A 15,061-nucleotide genomic window follows, 5' to 3' on the forward strand; every position below is an offset into this window, starting at 1 on the left:
GGTTTTCGCCATTTTCTGCAGGATCTTCTTGATGTTTTTATTAGCGGCTTCAACAGCGCCATTCATCTTTGGACGATATGGTGGAGAGTTATGGTGCTCAATCTTGAAGATTTTGTATAAGTCTTTCAGTATCTTATTGTTCAGATCCGTCCCGCTATTTGTAATGATCTGGATTAGAACTCCATAGCGACAGATAATCTCCTTCTTGAGGAACCAGACGACCACTTGTCTTGTGACATTAGCATATGAGGAAACTTCTACCCACTTGGTAAAGTAATCGATATCGACCAGAATGAAGCGGTGACCATTAGAATCCTTAGGCTCGATGGCGTCAATCATGTCAATCCCCCACATTAAAAAGGGCAAAAGTGATGTCAAAACATTTAGCAGTGTTGGTGCCACATGTACTTTGTCAGCAAACACTTACATTTATGACACTTCCTAGCATAGTTAAAACAATCAGATTCCATGGTCAACCAGTAATAACCAGCCCTTAAGATTTTCTTGGCCATGGCGTGCCTGCTGGCATGGGCTCCAAAGGATCTCTCGTGAATTTATTTAATCAACATGTCTGCTTCGTGTCTATCCACACATCTTAGCATAACCATGTCATGATTCCTTTTGTATAGTACATCATTGCTTAAGAAGAACTTGGATGCTAATTTACTCAAGGTTTTCTTATCAATGGTTGTTGTATCTGCTGGATATTCTTGATTTTGCAAATAACATTTGATGTCGTGAAACCAAGTTCTACCATTGGCCTCTTCTTCAACTAATTGATAATATGCAGGCTCAACCTTTTGTTCAATATGGATGAGAGGTGCTTCATTGCGGAATTTGACTTTGTACATTGAAGCCAACATAGCCAAAGTGTCAGCTACTAGATTCTCAATCCTTGGGATATGACAAAAAGTGATTTCATCAATGTATTTTATCAACTCCACGACATAGGCATGATACGAGATCAACTTGGCATCATCTACTTAATTATTGTTTGTTAATAATGAAGTTTTGAAACTTGAAAAGTTTTAAAATGTGTTGAAAAAACATGAAATTATTTTGACATATGCGAGGATCAAAAGGAAATCGTTTGTTTTCCCGAAAGTCTTAAGGTTGCAGAAACATTCCTAGATCACCACAACAGGAATCTCCATGGAGCACAACCCATCAAACCTCGGGGTAGACCCCTTGGATAGCTATAACTGCAAATCTTGACAGGTTTCCGTGTGAATGCATCTGTCACACTTACTTGGTTGAGTTACCGGTGTTAAGGAATCAGAGCCTCCCTAAACAGTCTCTACAAACTCCTAGTTTGCACAGTGTCAGCATTGTCATATCATGATCATTCATATACCATGCATAAAAGAAAAATCAAGTCATGCATAGGTAGAAGTGTGCTTTGAGCTCATTTTCATTGACCCAGGTCTCGTCGTCAATAGTTATCTCTTGACTCGAAAGACTAGTTGTTGCTGACACATCTCTAAGTCTAGTTGTCACTAGTACATTGTCCTAAGTCCAATTGTCATTGGTATTTTTTAAAGTACGGATGTCACTGGATTTACCTAAAATCCAATTGTTATTATTATTCATCATTTTTAAAGATTATTTGATATTAATATCTGATTTTAAAGCCCAAGTGTCATTGGTGTCTCTAAAATTCAGTCGTTACTGGTAGTATCTTCAAAATCTAGTTGTTATTGTTGTCTTTTTTAAATCCAATTTTTATTGGTACCCTTAAAAGTCCAACTTATCACCAGACGTCACCTCCTAAAGTCCAGTTGTTGCTGACACTGTTTACAAGTCCATTTGCCCTTGGTACTTACCTAAAGTCTGGTAGTAACTAGCACTCTGTTCTTAAAATCCAGGTGTTATCAGCATGAAGTCCAATTATAAATATCTTTCATTTTTAAACCCAATTTTTATTGGTGTCCTTAAATTTCGGTTGTCACTGGTGTCACTTCAAAGCCCAATTGTCATTGGTGTCTCCTAAAGTTCAATTGTCACTCATAAAACTCATTTATCACTAGCTTTATCCCAAGCTCAGTTGTTACTAAAACTCATTTTAAACCAAATTGTCATTGGCATCACTATCACACTCTTTGTAAATCCGATTTTAATCAGTATCTAAAGTCGAGTTCTCACCTGCATCCTTTAAAGTCCATGTTGTAACTGGTATCAATCCGTTAGAGGCTGGTTATAACCAATACCTAAGGTCTAAGTCCAATTGTTATCGGCACATACATAGAGTTTGATTATCCTATTTTTCTTGATGGTTCCTATAAAGTAATGTATGGCTCATCATTCTAAGGAATTCCCATAAGCTTGGATGTTATTCGTGTTACAAAACTCCAATGTTCTGCGTGAATGATCTACTTATAAGAAGACTCCCGTTATTTTTTGTCTTGGGTAAATTTCCTGTTAGGAATCTCTCAAAATCTTGGATTGGATGATTTTATTATGAGAACCCTCGAATGATCTACTTATAAGAAGAGAACCGTTGGAATCTCGCATTCTGGTGGGAACCCTCGAATGATCGGTCTCGAGCCATGTGTTTTGAGTTAACTGTTCATTCTTTTATTTCGTTCTTAAAACATTTAAATCTATTTGAACAAATAAGGGTCGTTGGGACCAAGCATTCTAGCGTAACTCTTTGAATAATTGATTATTATCAAGTGTTCGTTGTCCATCAAACAATTTTATCAATTAACCTTGAATGAAAAAGGACCATTGGAATCTAGCATTCCGGTGGAATCCTGAATGTTTGTCATTCACTTACAAAATACATCCAACCAATCAACTTCTTTTCTCGTTGTCGTGCGGTTGATTTTAAAAACCTTTTTTAAAAACGAAAGACATTTTGTCTTAAGATGATGCATATCAATGTTTCATCCACAATCATTGAGTTGAGATAAGTGATGTTTTCCTGTGAATATAGATTTGTAAATCCATTTAATGTGGTGTAAACGCCCGCTCCTCACCTGTTTTGGGTAAAACAATGTTTTCCCTCGATTAATGCAAGATAGCTTTCACTAAAATTGACAAACAAAAAAATATTTTCTAACCATAACTACTTAAGCCTTAAATTCTCTATTGCACCTAGAGATACGTAGGAGTAGGATTGTGAAATCTTGTTAGGCCCCCTTAATGATAAAAACCTTTTTAGGTTCTTTCTCATTAATAAAAATTCAAAACATTTCTCTTATCTCTTTTTTCTATCCCAAATAAGTAGAAGATCACAAACTAATATAAGTTAACATTTAAATCGAAGGTAACTAAATGGTTCTCTTTGAGTACAACGAACGTGAGGGGTGTTAATATCTTCTCCTTGCGTAACCGACTCTCGAACCCTGATATTGGTTGCGATGAAAATATATTATCCTTTCTTTTAGGGATTTTATCAATAATTTCCTTTTTCCTCTCTAGAAATAAATAAAGTTCGGTGGCGATTCTTTTCAACCCATCCTGCGAGCGTGCGATTGCGCTATGTGAGATCGTGTTCTCATTTTTTGAGGTACGACATATAAAAAAAGTAAATTAATTTTAAAGTGTATTAAAAGATTAAAAAAGAAATTAAAAAAAAAACAAGTAAAGAAAAAAAACAAAAAACAAAAAAAAAAAAGAGGCACAGGGGTCAACGTAAGAAGGACATGATGCAGGAAGCATTCTATGGTCCTGAAGCCCAGAATTCAAAACAAAGCAAGAAAGTGGGGTGCGAATTAAAACAGGGGTTTCATGCAATAGTTTGATGGCCCAAGGCCTTTGAGCCCAACCGAGGAAGCCACATGAGAGGGAGAGGACCAGATTAGAACACATTCATCCTGGTTTTTTTACTCAAGCACGCTTCTTTATGCTTCAACTAAGCCAACCAACTCCGTCGCGCCGGAAATCGCATTTGGAGGCGGCGGAGGTCCAAAACCTCCAAACAACACATCAATATGCTCGTTGCAGTCCCCTCTTCCATAATCAACCATCACTTTTCTTTAATTCCTGCTCAATCTCCCAAACTGAGGCTAAAAAAATGAACCCTAAATTATGGAATCAAGAATTAAGTGTAGCAATGGAGGAATCAAAGCCCTATCATGTTAGGGCTTTGATTCCTCGGGTCAAACTTCACATGGTGGCAACGGGAATTAACACAAATAGATGATGAATAACTTACCTACGATTGGTGACTTGTCCCGGTATTTGCTGTGATGGAGAAGACGATGATGGAGCAAGAATTCCAGAGACTTCAAAGGTAATTGCTTCGGGTTTCGCTTTCCTTTAGCTACCTACTTTTTCTTCTCCTTCTATAGTTAATAGATCCAGTTGCGTTCTTGTTGTTGCTTGCGTTGTTGTGTTGTGTGAGTGTGAGAGATGTAGAGAGAGTTGCTGAATCTTAGTGAGATTGAGAGGGTTGCGAGTTGTTGATCCCAGACAGGTTGAGAGAGTTGCGACTTGCTGAATCTCAGTGAGGTTGAGAGAGTTGTGATACAATGATTGGTGATTGAAAAAAATGATTGGGTGAATGATTGAAATGATTGAACGATCATTATATAGGGTGGGAGTTTGTAACCGATTTGGGTAGTTTGGGCAACCGTTAAGGCAATGTTAGCCAAGTTAATTTTCACATTATAAGTTTATTGAATGTTAGAAAACTCTATTAGTTTTCAGTTAGGAAGTGTTTTTTTTAAATCAGTTAGAATCTGTTAAATTCAGTTGGAATGTGTGTTGAATTCATTTAGAATTTGTTAATTTTAGTTATGTTGTTATGAGTTGTTATGAATTGTCATGAATTGGATAATGAGTATTGTTTGAAACTTCGGTTAATTGAATGAATGTTTGGGTTGTTTGCACCAGTGAGTACTCAATTTGTTAGTTGTAACTGAGCTTCAAATTCAGTTATTTTAGAAGGTTGTTAATTCAGTTGTGAAAGTTGTATCAATTAGTAATATAACTAGGTTAATTTAAATTTGGTGTTAAACTGAATGGGTCAGTTGTTTTATGAACATTGGATGATTGTTAGAGTTAGGTGTCACCTTGAATTTGTGAAGAGTGAATGAGTTGCATTGTACTTAATGTTAGAAATTTGAATTTCAAATTGTTAACATGGAAAGCAAATTGTAGCCATTATGAATTTCAAGAGAATCAAAGGTTTAATGCTAGGAAATAATTTTTACTACTATTAGTGTAATCTTGTTATGAAATTAAGCTCGAGTTGGATAATGAGTCAATTTTTATTGAACTGTATTAATGTTATCTTATTTAGTCTACGAACTTGAATTGGCCATGTGAAACAGGTTGTTAGATTGCTTGATGGTTTGAAATATGATGGTTAGGTTCATTGTTGTGTCATGAATGATTATAAGTATTACAAAATTGTTAGATAGATGAGTTGATTTGGATAGTGAAATTAGTTGTGAACTAGAAAATGTTGGTTGAAATGATTACTTAGAGTGATTTTGAATGGAGGCTTACTATGGTTAGCATTCTAAGTGTTAATTGAAATGGGAATCTAACTGAACTGTCTTGAATGTTAGTAATAAACTGAACATTATGATATATGTTAAGCTGGATTAATTTGGATGTCTTTGTGTATTTGTTATAATGATGCATTATGGTTATATGTTGCAGGGTCAATGTGATTCAGGAATATGGACAAGGCCATGGGCAAGTAGACACTTTGAACAAGATCAAGTTTTATGGAGGATTTATGAACAAAAAGAGATGTCTTGTGGGAGAAGACAATATGGGAATTAGGGTTGCAGGACTAGGAAGTTGACTTTGGTCAACTGGTTAACCAAAAAGTCAACAGTTGACTAGAGTCAACTATAGGTCACAATTTGTAGTTTTTGTGTAAAGTTTGTAACTTGGATTTTGAATGATGCTTTGTAAGGAAATGGTTCTCTTTGAATGAATGTGACTTATGTATTGAGAAAGATGTTTTAACTCCAAATCGTGAACTTGTCTGAACACTTGAACTTGAATGAATTATGATCTTGCAATGTCATATCTTTACATAAATCAACAGAATCAAAGATGATTACTAAATAAGAATTAAAATGGCTAACAAAAGTTACCCCTCAATGGTTGACTTTTTAGGGACTAAGATCAAGACTTGTATCTAAAATGATCAGGTGTTCAAAACCAAAGATTTAGGGTTCTTATGAACACTTGGCTCAAGAACCAGAAATGTCCAAATGAAGCATCATGGTTATAAGCTTTCTAATCACCTTAATTCTTTGTAATCATGAACCTCTGAATCTAATGATGGAATTTGAAGCATGCATATGTGAATTAATGACCTAAATGAATGTGTCATGAATATGCAAATGAATGAATGATAATATCTAAATGACTGATTAATAAGAGAACTATGTATGCAGTGATGTAGCAATAAGCCAGATAAAAATTGAAAAAAGGTAGGGCAAATTTTGGGGTATGACATCGGGTACAATACATCACAAGTGATGTATTCAACCTTAATAATAGTAAGTATTCTCAAGCAATTATAATATCAAAGATAGAAGTGAAATGGGTATTTACCTACACTACCAATTTCACGATTTAACACTTATATTTGTTAACTTTATATGTCACAACATCATTCTTATTTCTCACAAAGTCAATGAATAAGAAGATGTTACCTTTTATATTCCTTGAGCTTTCCTTGTTAAGATCACACACTCTCTTTAAATAGTCAAAACATTTTCCCTACAAAGTTAATCAATAATGTTAGATCCCCATTTTTCATTGGATCTTTGAGGGTGAGTGGAAATATTATTGCATTTTAGAAACCATTGAAATAAACCTTTAGGAACCAAAAATCTCCTAAATTTGCATTTAGTAATGGTATGACCTTTCTTACAACTATAGTGACAAGTCAAATGATGATGTGAATGACTTTCGCTATTAGACTCCCTTACCACATAATTGGACTTCTTGTACATCACATTTAAAGATATTTTGAATTTTTTAGGATTAATAGCGAAGGTGACCTTTGGTTCTAATGCCTTGTATAATTTATCTTTTAGAGTATTAACCTCTTTTTACCAAATGTGACAAGTTTCACAACCAAACCAAGAAGATTTCTCTTCCTCATCATTAACTTCTGAAGCATCTAACATGGATTTCTTAAAAGCTTTCATTTGTTTTTCAATATCTAAATTTTTGGCTTCTAAGTATGAAAATATTCTTTTTTTTGAAGCCAACCTTTTAAAAGCATCTACCGCTTCACTATACATATTTTCAAAAGCAACTTGTAATTGAGAATAAGACAATTCATCACTAGGTTTATATTTAGATTGTATTACATTTTTCTTCTTATGATGATGGGCCATGAGACAAAGATTTGCATCTTCATCACTTTCACTTGAGATACCTTCACTTGAGGATTCATTATCACTTTCCCAAGCTATGTACGCTCTTCTATATTTCTAGTCATCTTGTATTTACCCTTATCTTTATGCTTCTTAAGTTATGGATAATCCAACTTGTAGTGTCCGGCTTTACCACAATCAAAACATGAACCCTTGAACTTTCCTTTATTATTCTCATCTTGCTTTGAGGAGTCAACTTGTCTTCTAAAGTTAATGAGATTTTTATCGTAGTTCTTTACTCTATTTCTCTTAATGTAGTTATGATACCATTTAACAAACAACCTCATTTATTTATCATCCAACTTCTCATTATGACTAGATCCACTTTTATCATGCTCTTTTGTTGAGAACTTGGAACTAGAAGCTACAAGAGAAATTGAATTCTTTTCCACCTCTTTTTCCTTGTTCTTTTCTTTCTTAACTTTATTCGCATGCTTCTCTAAGCTAATGAGCTCTTGCTCATTTTCTTCAAGCTTACCAAAGAAAGTCAATAGGTTGCTAGCTTCCTTGATGGCGATGACCTTAGGTTTACATTCCCTATTAAGACATCTCAAAATTTTGTTAGTAGCAATATGATTGAAAACATAGGCAGTTCCCCAATTGTCCTCACTATGGGTACGTCTGCTCTTAATTCAAAATCGAATCGAGATATTATAATTAACCTTTGCAATATCAATTTACAAGAGAAGTAGTAGAAATTCAATCCCTTAAACTCTATGTTCGATGTTGATCATAACTTCTTATCTTCCCTTGATATTAGCTAGATCAAGTCACATAAGACTTCCAATCTGATCCTCCGGTTACCGCTACTCCTTTGACTGAACCTCCGTTCTTCAAAGCTTTCACTCGGCTGAATTCAAATTGCGAAATCTTGCCCCAAGTCTTTCAATTTATCCTCTGGTTACTGCTAATCCTTTGCAAGAATCCCCGTTCTTCAAAGCTTTCACTCGACTAAGTTCAAGTTACAAAGACTATGCAAAAACCCCAAATCAACCCTTGATCTTGGAGGAAAAACCCTAAAGGTTTTATCAATGAAACCCAAAAAGAAAAAACTCAACCCAATTTAATTTACACCAACCTAAATTGGACCTTATCAATCTAATCTTGATGACAAACAACAAAAATTATTATGTGCAGTTGTTAAATGCATGCAAAGAAAGGTTGAAGATGATGAGAAATTTCTAAGTGTGTTCTTGGTTTTCAAATCCGAGGAATGATGCATGAATGCATATTTATATGTATGTGTGTGTGTAGAAAGAAAACAAGCAAAACCGTTTTTAGCCAAAAATGCAATTATTGAAATTTGGAACATAATGTATTGACTCCAACCATGAATGAGTCAATACATACGCCAAAAGAGTCAATACATTTGTCAAAGGAGTCGACTAGAAACACAAGGGACTCGACTCATCCACCTGATGTATCGACCCATAACCTCAATGTAACGATACTTTGAGGGCAGAGGTGACTAGGTTGAAAAACTCCTTCAAATGGAGTCGACTTCAACCATGAAAGAGTCTACTCATTCACAAGATGTATCGACTCATTTTGCTTGTGTATCAATACATTATGGATAGAACCGTTTCCTTTGAAAACCAACTCAGTATGTACCGACTCATTGACTAATTTTTCATGAAAAATCATATTTTTGCATGTGATGTCCTATTTAATCTAATTAAACATGTCCTATTATGAGGATGAACATCTAGACAAAGACGGCAAAATCTAATATACACAAATTACTATCCTACCTAGTTTTAACATCATCCAAAACACATCTAAGAGTATAATGCACTCGCAAAAAATTGGTGAAGCGGGAAGATGACCTAGAATCCTTGAGGTTTTATAACCCACATAGATAAGCTGAAGTCTTGGGTTCGAATCCAGCCCAATAATGTTAAATCTATTGAGGGAGAGTTTTTCTGTCTATTGTGGTCCTCCCCGACTTGGGGTTAATTTCTGCAATTGCGCCTAACAAAAAAAAATAATTTAAAATATTCTAAACAAAAAAAGTTGGTGAAGCGGGCATACACCCTAGAATTCTTGAAGTTTTATGACCCACATAGATGAGCTGAAAAATACACTAGGGTGCAGGAAGTTTGGCTTGCAAGGCAACCAATCATTTCGTTAGGTGAAATTTCACTCAAATTCAAATTTACAAAATTTGTTTTTGTGAATGAACAAACAAAGGTAAACTTCTTCATAAAAAAAACTTGCTATAATACTAATACTCTTAGAACATTACTAATACTCTTAGAACATTCTTCACTCTTTCCATAAAATTAAACCTTGGTGCCAAGTACGACATTTTGCATCCTTTGGTCAATCCCCCACTCAAAAAAAGAACTACAAGTGAAAAACATAGAAAGAACCAATTACACTTTATTTACTGCCCCAATGAATTTCCATATTAACCGAAACCATTACAGAATCTAATTCATTACTCGTGGTAGAGTCGTGAATGGCCACACCATTACCTCCCCTTGATCCATCGGTTCAAGGAAGAAAACAGTTGGACACAAGAAAGAAGAGCACATGCAGGGGAAAGCAACTATTTGTTTGACTTGTTTCATGATACGTTTTCCATTTCAGACACAAGGTTGCCCTAGGCCCTAGCCAATTCTTAACCAAACTTTTACTGACTATAGTGTCTCTCATACATGTGTTCACACCTTATTTTAAAGTGAAACTCTTCTCTTTTTTTGGAGGAGAGTATTAGAATTAAAATTTGTCTAATTTATTTCTACAAAATAATTACTACGAAATCGGTCTAAGGGATAGTTATCTCCGCTTATAATTACATATTTAAGTTATATATTATTTATTATATTTTTTTATAAATATTCATTATCGCTTTGCACAGATATATAGACAGATCCGAAAATAATATTTTAATACTTTCTATAATTTTTTGTTTTATTTTCTCGAGAACTCGCATTTAGGAACAAAACTATTGTCACTCACATACATTCACATACCTTGGGATTTTTGATGTCCTTACTCTTGAAAATGAAAATAAAAGTAGATCATGCAGATGACTTGAATTATTTATCGTACCTTGCACGTTCCCATTCTGATTCATTTCAATCGAAAACCACTTTGTTTTGGATCCAAATGGGAAAGCTACCAAATTTTGTATTACTTAACCTTGTTTTCTTTATGTGCCCAGGGTCCATGTGCTCATGAATAAAAGGACCCATTCTTTAATATTTTTTTAAATATTCTTATGTACAATTTAAAAGGCAATGCTAATATCTAGATCAGAGTGCGCATTATTAATGTATCATTTTTTTTGTTTAAATTACATTATTTTAAAGAAAAAGTCAGTAACAAAAGTGAAAATAAATTGACAATAGTACCATACAAAACTACTGTGCTATGCATTAAATACAATTCAACACTCAAGTACATTATGCTTATTTGCTCTAAAATAATATCTTCATAAATAATATTAATAATATAAACATAAATGATAGTTTACTACTCTCTCCTACTCTCTCATAAAATAAATATCAAATTTAAAATAATTATTTGTCTAAAAATAAATGTTATTTTTAATTTTTAATATAAATTTTTTTCAATTCTACTATTTAATTAATTTTATATTTTGTATCAATAATAATTAAAATATACAAATAACTGATAACAATAATTTGTCAGAGTTATCTTTTTCTTATTTATTTTTTATATTTTTTTAGTTTGTGTATCAATTTATTTATTATATTTTTTTAATTTATGAGAAAATATAGAATGTGAAATTTATTTTAGAAAAGAGAAGTAATATTTTCTCTGATCTTTATTATAAAAAATTATTTTTTCAAATTTATTAAATAATTAATGTATCTAATTCATATAGATCAAATACATCAATGATTCTATGAATCTAAAAAATAAAATTTCTCTTATAATAAAGTAAGCTACTAATTAAACTCATGTCACTACTCTATGATTTAAGATTTAAAAATTACATACACCAAAAGTACAACATCAATATCAAAACATCAATGTTAACAATAATTTGTAAAAAATAAACAAATTAAATATAATTATAAATATCAGTGTCAATTTTAAACACCGGTATTTGCTGTAAATTATTAAGAATTAATAATTTTGAGTGTGTTCCAAAAAGATAAGAAAATATGCAAGTGAAGATTAATTTCGAATTCAGAAATAGACAACATTTGTGAAGTGTTGTAGTGAGTTTGAATTCAGAAATAGACAACACTTGTGAAGTGTTACAGTAGATTTAAATTTGGAAATAGGCAACACTTTCGTGAAGTATTGCAAAATGAAAGTATGCATCTTTTGAAGAATGTTGTAGTAAGCGAAACAATGTAACTTTTGATAAAATTATGTAACTTTTGGCAAAAACTTGTAACTTTTGGTAAAAGGAAGTTGTTTCACCAAGGGTCGCAACCTTGTGAAACAACACAAATATAACCTATAAATACTTCATTCCGAATTTAGAAAAATATAAAAAAAAACATGCATCATCTTCACTAAAATTCCAAATACTCTTCTCTACATTCGAGTTTTCATCGGTCTTGTGAAAACTCGAGTATAAGCTTAATTATCCTGGGTATTCCTGCGTTCCAACTCTAAGACATTTGAGAGTGCTTGAAATACTTATAAGGAAAGTGATATCGTTCACGATTCTAGCCTTGATCAATTCGATTTAAATTAATTTTCTAACAATCTTATAATTATTTAATAATGTCAATTGAGGCTTCTGTTTCAAGCATCAAAGGATAAACTGATATGTCGTAGACACATTCTAAACACAAGAATACATCATAACTTCGGAAATAGATTATCAAAGAAGAAATGGATCAAAAGTGTCATGCACATCAATGATGAAGTTGACCAAGAAGGTTGAACGTAGAAATTCAAGTGAAGATTTGAGACAAGTGAACATAACTAAGATACCCATTGCAATTCATACTATATTACTTTAAATTGCTCAGAATTTCACATCTCACTTCAATTGAAAACCTTATTGCATCATCATGCATGATTATCTAAAAACCTTATTTATCTAATTCTTGTGATAAGTGTTTGTACACAAAGTTGTGTGACAACAATGTCATATTCTTTTGTCTCTATGTCGATTACATATTGATCATTAGCAATGAGATAAATGAAATTTTAGAAACAAAGTGGTTTCTAACTTCCACATTCAAGATAAATGATCTTGGATTAGTTGACACACTTTTGGGGATCAAAGTAAGGCGAAATAGAGGGGGTTATGAACTTAGTCAAACACATTATGTTGAGAAAGTACTTGACAAGTTCAAATATTTATATTTCAAGAAAGTGAGTACTCCGTTTGACCCTAGTGTCAGACTTCAAAAGAATGATGGAAGAGTTGTGGCTTAATTAGAATATTCAAGTGCATGAAATGTACTAGACCCAACATAGCATTTGCATTTAGTAAAATGAGTAGATTTTACTAATAATTCAAATGGTGAGTACTAAAAGGACATCATTGGGATTTTTTGTTATCCTATGAAAACCAAAAATCTTGATCTCCATTATGGTATATTTCTTACCATACTAGAAGGATATACCGATACGAGTTTGATATCAAGTGTTGAATATCATAAATCTGCATTTATGTGGATATTTACACTAGTCGAGGGTATAATTTCTTGGAAGAGCAAGAAACAAATGTGGATCACTCTCTCAACCATAGAATCAGACTTCGAGGTTCTTGCTTCCGCTGGTGAAGAAGCTGAGTGGTTGAGGGACATTATGTTAGAAGTTCTATTGGCTAAAGACAATGTTTCAAAGGTGTTGATACATTGCGGTAGTCAAGCCACTTTACCTAGAGCATACAAAAGTGTATAACAGAAAGTCTAGGCAAGTAGGACTTAGACATTCCTTTATGAGAAAGTTGACTAAAGATGGAATCATTTCACTCACCTATATACGAACGAGCTATAATCTGGCTGATTCATTTACTAAGCCACTGGCCAGAGACTTAGTAAAAACAACCTCAAGAGGCATATGGTTGAAACTCCTTAAGTAAGAGTTTCGACAGCGGCGACTGTAACACCCCGATAAAAATAAGATAATTATTTAACTTAAGTTAATATTATATTTATTAATTTAATTAAATAATTGGAATTATTGGATTATTATTATTATTATTGGAATAATAATTATTGGAAAATATATAAGTTGGAAATAAGGAAAAAGAGTTCCATTTTTTGGTAAAAAGAGTTTTCACGTGAAAACAGAGAAGCGGCTCAAAAAGAGGAAAAGGGCAAAGAGGCAGAGCAAGAGGAAGAAGGTTGGAGAACAGAAGAGCTTGAGGCTAAAGGATTGCCGGATTAACTCAGGTAAGGGGGGTTTATCGTCGTTTAATGGGTATTATGGGTTAACATGTAATGGGTAGTGATAAACCGTTGAATTGACCCTAATTGGATTATGAATGTTGAAAAATTGTGATGAATAGATGATGTGAAAACTGTAATTGAATCTGTATTTGTGTGAGTGGTGATTTCCCGAACGTATAGTTTTTTACGGAATCGGATTCGGAGGTCCGGAAGTCCTCCAACGGCGGAAAATGCGGATAATTCTGCATTCTGCTTCGTGTTAGCGCAGGAATAGCTTTCTGTCTTGCGTTAACCGGTTAACCCAGGGTGTTAACCGGTTAACACTGTTGTGAGTTGTGAAAATGTTGCTGTTCTGTCTGCGTTAACCGGTTAACCCAGGGCGTTAACCGGTTAACACTGTTGAATTTTGCCAGAAAGCGTGTTCTGTGTTGCGTTAACTGGTTAACCCAGGGCGTTAACCGGTTAACACTGTTGGAAATTGGAAAAATTAATATTTGAATAATGTGTGCATAATTGGTGTTTGGCCTATATTGGCGTATGATGTAATAGGGATTAATTCCCGCTGTTTTGAGCAGTATAGGTATTAGTGGAGTGTGCTAATACTGTGATTAATTATTTGACATGATATGATATTTTGATACATGTGTTGATGAATGTATGATGGTATGCATAATGCTGTGAATGTATATGTTATGTATGCAATTGTGAATGGACTGTTTATGGCTTAGAGTGTGAGCATATGTCCATTGTGGATTATTGTTGATGATTTTGCATTGCTAGGTGATTTAGCATGCATATTGTGGCCTTTATGGTGGTAGCTAATTCCCATAGTGAGGAATTAGTGAGTTAGTCATTATGGACTGTTGTTGATGTTTGCATGCTAGGTGAATTAGCGTGCATAGCATGGCCCTTGGGGGTGGTAGCTAATTCCCGTGGTGAGGAATTAGTGAGTGAGTCACTAGGTCTCAAATGAGTGGGACTAGTGGGCTTGGTAGCCGTATCTGGATTTGATCGGTGAGGTGAACTATATGTTCACGAATAGTCGGTACCGCATGCATGGAGTCTCATTGCATAATGTATGTATGGCGTATAATATGAATGGATGTATTCCAATATTATACGTGTGTTTGTGTTGGCATTGAGTATGAGTATGAATTGTGTTGGTATTGAGTATGATATTTGAGTTGATGTGCCGTTACCGAATGTGTGATATGATTAGGGTGATTAATGTGTTAAATTACTTAACATTGCATGATATTTTATAATGCTTATTATATCGATTGAGGAACTCACCCTTACAACTATTTTTCAGGTAACAAGCAGTGATTGAGTAGAAGCTAGTGCTTGGAGTCTAGTGTAGTCTCC

At 33.7% G+C, this 15,061-nt stretch overlaps 1 long non-coding RNA gene across 1 annotated transcript; it reads left to right on the top strand.

The window, feature by feature from the left end:
* Positions 1-3,661: 3,661 nt before the first annotated feature.
* Positions 3,662-5,920, top strand: LOC127101297 (uncharacterized). Its single transcript, XR_007794604.1, has 2 exons — positions 3,662-4,237; positions 5,614-5,920. It is a non-coding gene; the product is annotated as an uncharacterized LOC127101297 (long non-coding RNA).
* The last annotated feature ends 9,141 nt before the right edge of the window (positions 5,921-15,061 follow it).

Source organism: Lathyrus oleraceus, chromosome 7 (genome assembly GCF_024323335.1).
Source record: "Lathyrus oleraceus cultivar Zhongwan6 chromosome 7, CAAS_Psat_ZW6_1.0, whole genome shotgun sequence".
NCBI classification, from domain to species: Eukaryota; Viridiplantae; Streptophyta; class Magnoliopsida; order Fabales; family Fabaceae; genus Lathyrus; species Lathyrus oleraceus.